Here is a 6,946-nt window from a genome sequence, read left to right as displayed (position 1 = left end):
CAATCTCTCTCTCTCTCACTCCCAGTCTCTCTCTCTCTCACACTCCCAACCTCTCTCTCTCACTCCCAGTCTCTCTCTCTCTCTCACACTCCCAATCTCTCTCTCTCACTCCCAGTCTCTCTCCCTCACACTCCCAATCTCTGTCTCTCTCACACTCCCAATCTCTCTCTCACACTCCCAGTCTCTCTCTCTCACACTCACAATCTCTCTCTCTCACACTTCCAATCTCTCTCTCTCACACCCCCAATCTCCAATTCCAATTCCAATTCCAATTAAAATGCTTTATTGGCATGAAAGTTTACAGAGAACCATATTGCCAAAGCTTACATAGCAAAAAGGTACAGTTTTCCAATCTCTCTCTCTCTCTCTCACACTCCCAATCTCTCTCTCTCATACTCCCAATCTCTCTCTCTCACACTCCCAATCTCTCTCTCTCTTTATCACTCCCAATCTCTCTCTCTCTCACACTCCCAATCTCTCTTTCTGACACTCCCAATCTCACTCTCTGGCACTCCCAATCTCTCTCTCTCTCTCTCACACTCCCAATCTCTCTCTCTCATACTCCCAATCTCTCTCTCTCACACTCCCAATCTCTCTCTCTCGCACTCCCAATCACTCTCTCTCTCACACTCTCAATCTCTAACTCTCTCACACTCCCAATCTCTCTCTCTCACACTCCCAATCTCTCTCTCTCTCACTCCCAGTCTCTCTCTCTCACACTCCCAATCTCTCTCTCACACTCCCAATCTCTCTCTCTCTCACACCCACAATCTCTCTCTCAATCACTCCCAATCTCTCTCTCACTCACACTTCCAATCTCTATCTCTCTCACACTCCCAATCTCTCTCTCACACTCCCAGTCTCGCTCTCTCTCACACTCTCAGTCTCTCTCTCTCTCACACTCCCTGTCCCTCTCTCTCACAAACTCCCAGTCTCTCTCTCTCTCACACTCCCAATCTCTCTCTCACACTCCCAATCTCTCTCACACTCCCAATCTCTCTGTCTCTCACACTCCAAATCGCTCTCTCTCTCACACTCCCAATCTCTCTCTCTCTCACACTCCCAATCTCTCTCTCTCTCACACTCCCAATCTCTCTGTCTCTCACACTCCCAATCTCTCTCTCTCACACTCCCAATATCTCTCTCTCTCATACTCCCAATCTCTCTCTCTCTCACACTTCCAATCTCTCTCTCTCTCACACTCCCAATTTCTCTTTCTCTCATACTCCCAATCTCTCTCTCTCACTCCCAGTCTCTCTCTCTCACACTCCCAATCTCTCTCTCTCACTCCCAATCTCTCTCTCTCTTACACTCCCAATCTCTATCTCTCTCACTCCCAGTCTCTCTCTCTCTCACACTCCCAATCTCTTTCTCTCACTCCCAGTCTCTCTCTCTCTCTCTCACACTCCCAATCTCTCTCTCTCTCACTCCTAATCTCTCTCTCTCTCACACTCCCAATCTCTCTCTCTCTCACACTCCCAATCTCTCTCTCACTCCTAATCTCTCTCTCTCTCACACTCCCAATCTCTCTCTCTCACACTCCCAATCTCTCTCTCTCTCACACTACTATTCTCTCTCTCTCTCACACTCCCAGTCTCTCTCCCTCTCACACTCCCAATGTATCTCTCTCACACTCCCAATCTCTCTCTCTCACACTCCCAATCTCTCTCTCTCTCTCTGACACTCCCAATCTCTCTCTCTCTCACACTCCTAATCAATTTCAATTCAATTCAATTCAATTCAGATGCTTTATTGGCATGAAAGTTTACAGAGAACCATATTGCCAAAGCTTACATTGCAAAAAGGTACAGTTTTCTAACATTCTGTAGGTGTCAATCGATTTGACATTTGATGGGTGCATACAATATTACTTTTAAACAATATTAATTTTAAACAGTCTTTGTACTTCATTTGGTACGTTCAATATTAATTTTAAACAGTCTTAATTTTAAACAGTCCTCAGGTTGTGACATGTTGTTACATATTTGGCCCCAAGGTATGGTCTGTCTCCTTCTCCTAGGACTAATCTCAATTTTGACAGATCGTCCAATTCTTTGAAATCTGGGGTTGTTTGGCTTAGCTTGTTGAATAATATGTTTCTTGATGTGTTGAATTTTTCGCATTTTAGGAGGAAATGCATTTCTGTTTCAACCTCGCCACTCCCAGTCTCTCTCTTTCTCACACTCCCAATCTCTCTCTCTCTCTCACACTCCCAATCTCTCTCTCTCTCACACTCGCAATCACTCTCTCTCTCACACTCCCAATCTCTCTCTTTCTCACACTCCCAATTCATTCTCTCTCACACTCCCAATCTCTCTCTCACACTCCCAATCTCTCTCTCTCTCACACTCCCAATCTCTCTCTCTCTCACACTCCCAATCTCTCTCTCTCTCACTCCCAATCTCTGTCTCTCTCACACTCCCAATCTCTCTCTCTCTCACACTCGCAATCTCTCTCTCTCACACTCCCAAACTTTCTCTCTCTCACACTCCCAATCTCTATCTCTCACACTCCCAATCTTTTTCTCTCTCACACTCCCAATTTCTCTCTCTCTCACACTCCCAATTTCTCTCTCTCTCACACTCCCAATCTCTCTCTCTCTCACACTCCCAGTCTCTCTCTCACTCACAGTCTCTCTCTCTCACTCTCCCAATCTCTCTCTCTCTCAATCCCAGTCTCTCTCTCTCTCACACTCCCAGTCTCTCTCATTTTCACACTACCAATCTCTCTCTCTCTCACACTCCCAATCTCTCTCTCTCTCACTCCCAATCAGTTCAGTTCAGTTCAGTTCAAATGCTTTATTGGCATGAAAGTTTACAGAGAACCATATTGCCAAAGCTTACATAGCAAAAAGGTACAGTTTTCCAACATTCTGTAGGTGTCAATCGATTTGACATTTGTTGGGTATATACAATATTACTTTCAAACAATATTAATTTTAAACAGTCTTTCTACTTCATTTGGTATGTTCAATATTCATTTTAAACAGTCTTACTTTTAAACAGTCCTCAGGTTGTGACATGTTGTTACATATTTAGCCCCAAGGTATGGTCTGTCTCCTTCTCCTAGGACTAATCTCAATTTTGACAGATCATCCAATTCCTTGAAATCTGGGGTTGTTTGGCTTAGCTTGTTGAATAATATGTTTCTTGATGTGTTGAATTTTTCGCATTTTAGGAGGAAATGCAATCTCTCTCTCACACTCCCAATCTCTCTCACACTCCCAATCTCTCTCTCGCACATTCCCAATCTCTCTCTCTCACAATCCCAATCTCTCTCTCTCACACTCCCAATCTCTCTCTCTCTCACACTCCCAGTTTCTCTCTCTCACACTTCCAATCTCTCTCTCTCTCACACTCCCAATCTCTCTCTCTCTCTCTCACACTCCCAATCTCTCTCTCTCTCACTCCCAATCTCTCTCTCTCTCACACTCCCAATCTCTTTCTCTCTCACACTCCCAATTTCTCTCTCTCTCACACTCCCAATCTCTCTCTCTCTCACACTCCCAGTCTCTCTCTCACTCACAGTCTCTCTCTCTTACACCCCCAATCTCGCTCTCTCTCACTCCCAGTCTCTCTCTCTCTCACACTCCCAGTCTCTCCCATTCTCACACTCCCAATCTCTCTCTCCCACACACTCCCAATCTGTCTCTCTCTCTCTCCCAATCTCTCTCTCACACTCCTAATCTCTCTCACACTCCCAATCTCTCTCTCGCATGCTCCCAATCTCTCTTTCTCTCATACTCCCAATCTCTATCTCTCTCTCACTCCCAGCCTCTCTCTCTCACACTCCCAATCTCTCTCTCTCACTCCCAATCTCTCTCTCTCTTACACACCCAATCTCTCTCTCTCTCACTCCTAATCTCTCCCTTTCTCACACTCCCAATCTCTCTCCCTCACACTCCCAATCTCTCTCTCTCTCACTCCTAATCTCTCTCTCTCTCACACTCCCAATCTCTCTCTCTCACACTCCCAATCTCTCTCTCTCTCCCACTACAATTCTCTCTCTCTCTCACACTCCCAGTCTCTCTCCCTCTCACACTCCCAATGTATCTCTCTCACACTCCCAATCTCTCTCTCTCACACTCCCATTCACTCTCTCTCTCTCACACTCCCAATCACTCTCTCTCTCTCACACTCCCAATCTCTTTCGCTCTCACTCCCAGTCTCTCTCTCTCTCAGACTCCCAGACTTTCTCTCTCACACTCCCTATCTCTCTCTCTCTCACTCCAAGGGTTAGAATCCCCATGTACAGTGCCAGGGTTTGAATGCCCATGTACAGTCCCAGGGTTAGAATCCCCATGTCCAGTCCCAGGGTTAGAATCCCCATGTACAGTCCCAGGGTTGGAATCCCCATGTACAGTCCCAGGGCTGGAATCCCCATGTAAAGTCCCAGGGTTAGAATCCCCATGTATAGTCCCAACGTTAGAATTCCAATGTACAGTCCCAGGGTTGGAATCCCCATGTGCAGTCCCAGGGTTAGAATCTCCATGTGCATTCCCTGGTTTGGAATCCCCATGTACAGTCGCAGGGTTGGAATGCCCATGTACAGTCCCAGGGTTAGAATCCCCATGTACAGTCCCAGGGTTAGAATCCCCATGTACAGTCCCTGGGTTAGAATCCCCATGTACATTCACAGGGCTGGAATCCCCATGTACAGTCCCAGGGCTGGAATCCCCATGTACAGTCCCAGGGTTAGAATCCCCATGTACAGTGCCAGGGTTGGAATCCCCATGTACAGTCCTAGGATTGGAATCCCTCAGCAACACTGAGTGTGGTTCTCAGGCCCCGAGTCAGAGCCGGCGGACGTGTGCTCAGGATAACGGCACCATTAACCCCAGGGTGCAGCGCCTCCCCCAGACAAGAAACACGACAACTTGCATTTATACAGCAGGGGGAGCAATTCAGAGCCAGTTGGCATCACGGTGGGTGGTGGATCTGGAACTCGGTCCATGGCCTCCTGTGTGGGGCTTTCTTGTTGCAGCAGTTTGAGCTGGAGTGGAGAGGGGGGAGAATCTGCTGGGTTTAACCCCCAGTACCTCTGAGCCCAGTGGGACCCAACAATTTCCATTGTGAGACTGTAAAGGGAGGTGGATTCTAGGGGAGATTAAGTTGCTAAACAGACATTGTCTGTGCAGTGTAAAAGATTATCGTTTTAGGAACAAATATTTCTGTAGAGGCCTTCAATCCATTTAATATGTACAGATTTTTAAAATTAATTCGATGTGGGTGTCACTAGCAGGGCCAGCAGATATTGCCAGTCCCCAGTTGCCCATTGAGAAGGTGATGCTGGGCCTTCTTCTTGAACCTCTGCAGTCCGTGTGGTGAATGTACTCTCAGAATGCTGTTCGGTGAGGAGTTCCAGTATTATCACCCAGCGACGATGTTGGAACGGTGATATATGCCCAAATCAGGACAGTGTGTGACTTGGAGGGGAACTGGGAGGTGATGGTGTTCTCATGCACCTGCTGCCCTTGTCCTTCTAGGTGGTGGAGGTCACGTGTTTGGGAGGGTCTGTCAAAGTTCCAGTCGAGTTGCAGATGTATAAAGTCACTCTCCTTCACCCCTCCCCCTCCCACCTCGCTCTCTCTCCTCCCATAGAGGCCAGAGTCTTGTGTAGGCCCAGACCGGGTGGCGGGTTCCCTTCCCTGAAGGACATTAGTGAACCAGTTAGGTTTTTACGACAATCCAGCAGCTTTCATGGTCACTTTTTTCTAGTGCCGGAACCACAAATACCCAGATTCATTCAGCACAATTTCACAAACTGCTTTTGTGTTTTTGTGGATTCTCTCTCACCCTCCCTTTTTCCTGTTTGAAATTAATTCTACAGGGTATTAGAAGAGGTGGCTTTTCAGAGGGGAAACTCAAACCAAACTTCACTTCAAGATCTGACAGAGTCGCTTAATTCATCAGGACCTTTGAGCATGGAAGCAGAAAGCACCGTTCAGAGCAGGGAGAAACCGTACACGTGTTCTGTGTGTGGACGAGGCTTCAGCCGATCCTCCGGCCTGTCGAGACACAAGCGCAGTCACACCGGGGAGAAACCATGCAAATGTGGTTCTGTGGGAAACGATTCAACTACCCGTCTGAGCGGCCATTCACCTGCACTGAGTGTGGGAAGGGATTCACTAATTCATCCCACCTGCTGCAGCACTGGCGAGTTCACACTGACGAGAGACCTTTTAAATGCCCGGACTGCAGGAAGTGCTATAAAAGTTCCGGGGAACTGATGTGCCATCAACATGTTCACACTGACGAGAGACCGTTCAGGTGCTCTCACTGCGGAACTGGGTTCAGGCGATCATCTGACCTCACTGTACACCAGCGCACTCATACTGGGGAGAGAACGTTCACCTGCTCCGAGTGTGGAAAGGGATTCACTCAGTCATCCTCCCTGGTGACACACCAGCGAGTTCACATTGGGGAGAGGCCGTTCACCTGCACTGATGTGGGAAGGGATTCACTCCGTCATCCCACGTGCTGCAGCACTGGTGAGTTCACACTGACGAGAGACCTTTTAAACGCCCGGACTGCGGGAAATGCTATAAAAGTTCCAGGGAACTGACGTCCTATCAACATGTTCACACTGACGAGAGACCGTTCAGGTGCTCTCACTGAGGGACTGGGTTCAGGCGATCATCTCACCTCACTGTACACCAGCGCACTCACACTGGGGAGAGGCCACTCACCTGCTCTGAATGTGGGAAGGGATTCACTCAGTCAGCCACCCTGCTGACACACCAGCGAGTTCACACTGGGGAGAGGCCATTCACCTGCTCTGAATGTGGGAAGGGATTCACTCAGTCATCCAACCTGCTGAAACACCAGCGAGTTCACAAGTGACTGCAGGGTTTGGATTCTGATGTTTTTGCAGCTGTTAATCACATCCAGGACTGAACCATGTTCATTCTGACAGTTGGGGTTTGTTTCTGCTGATATTAAACTCC

At 48.0% G+C, this 6,946-nt stretch overlaps 1 pseudogene; it reads left to right on the top strand.

Annotated features, from left to right (window-relative positions):
* The first annotated feature begins 5,923 nt into the window (after nt 1–5,923).
* LOC147119672 (uncharacterized) overlaps nt 5,924–6,946 on the top strand; it is a 312,815-nt pseudogene continuing 311,792 nt past the window's right edge.

The sequence above is a fragment of the Somniosus microcephalus genome, chromosome 4, assembly GCF_052327205.1.
Source record: "Somniosus microcephalus isolate GS21.2 chromosome 4, FLI_Smic_1.0, whole genome shotgun sequence".
In the NCBI taxonomy this organism is placed as follows: Eukaryota; Metazoa; Chordata; class Chondrichthyes; order Squaliformes; family Somniosidae; genus Somniosus; species Somniosus microcephalus.
The sequence above is the reverse complement of the archived record's forward strand: the minus strand, read 5'-3'. Positions and strand labels throughout refer to the sequence as shown.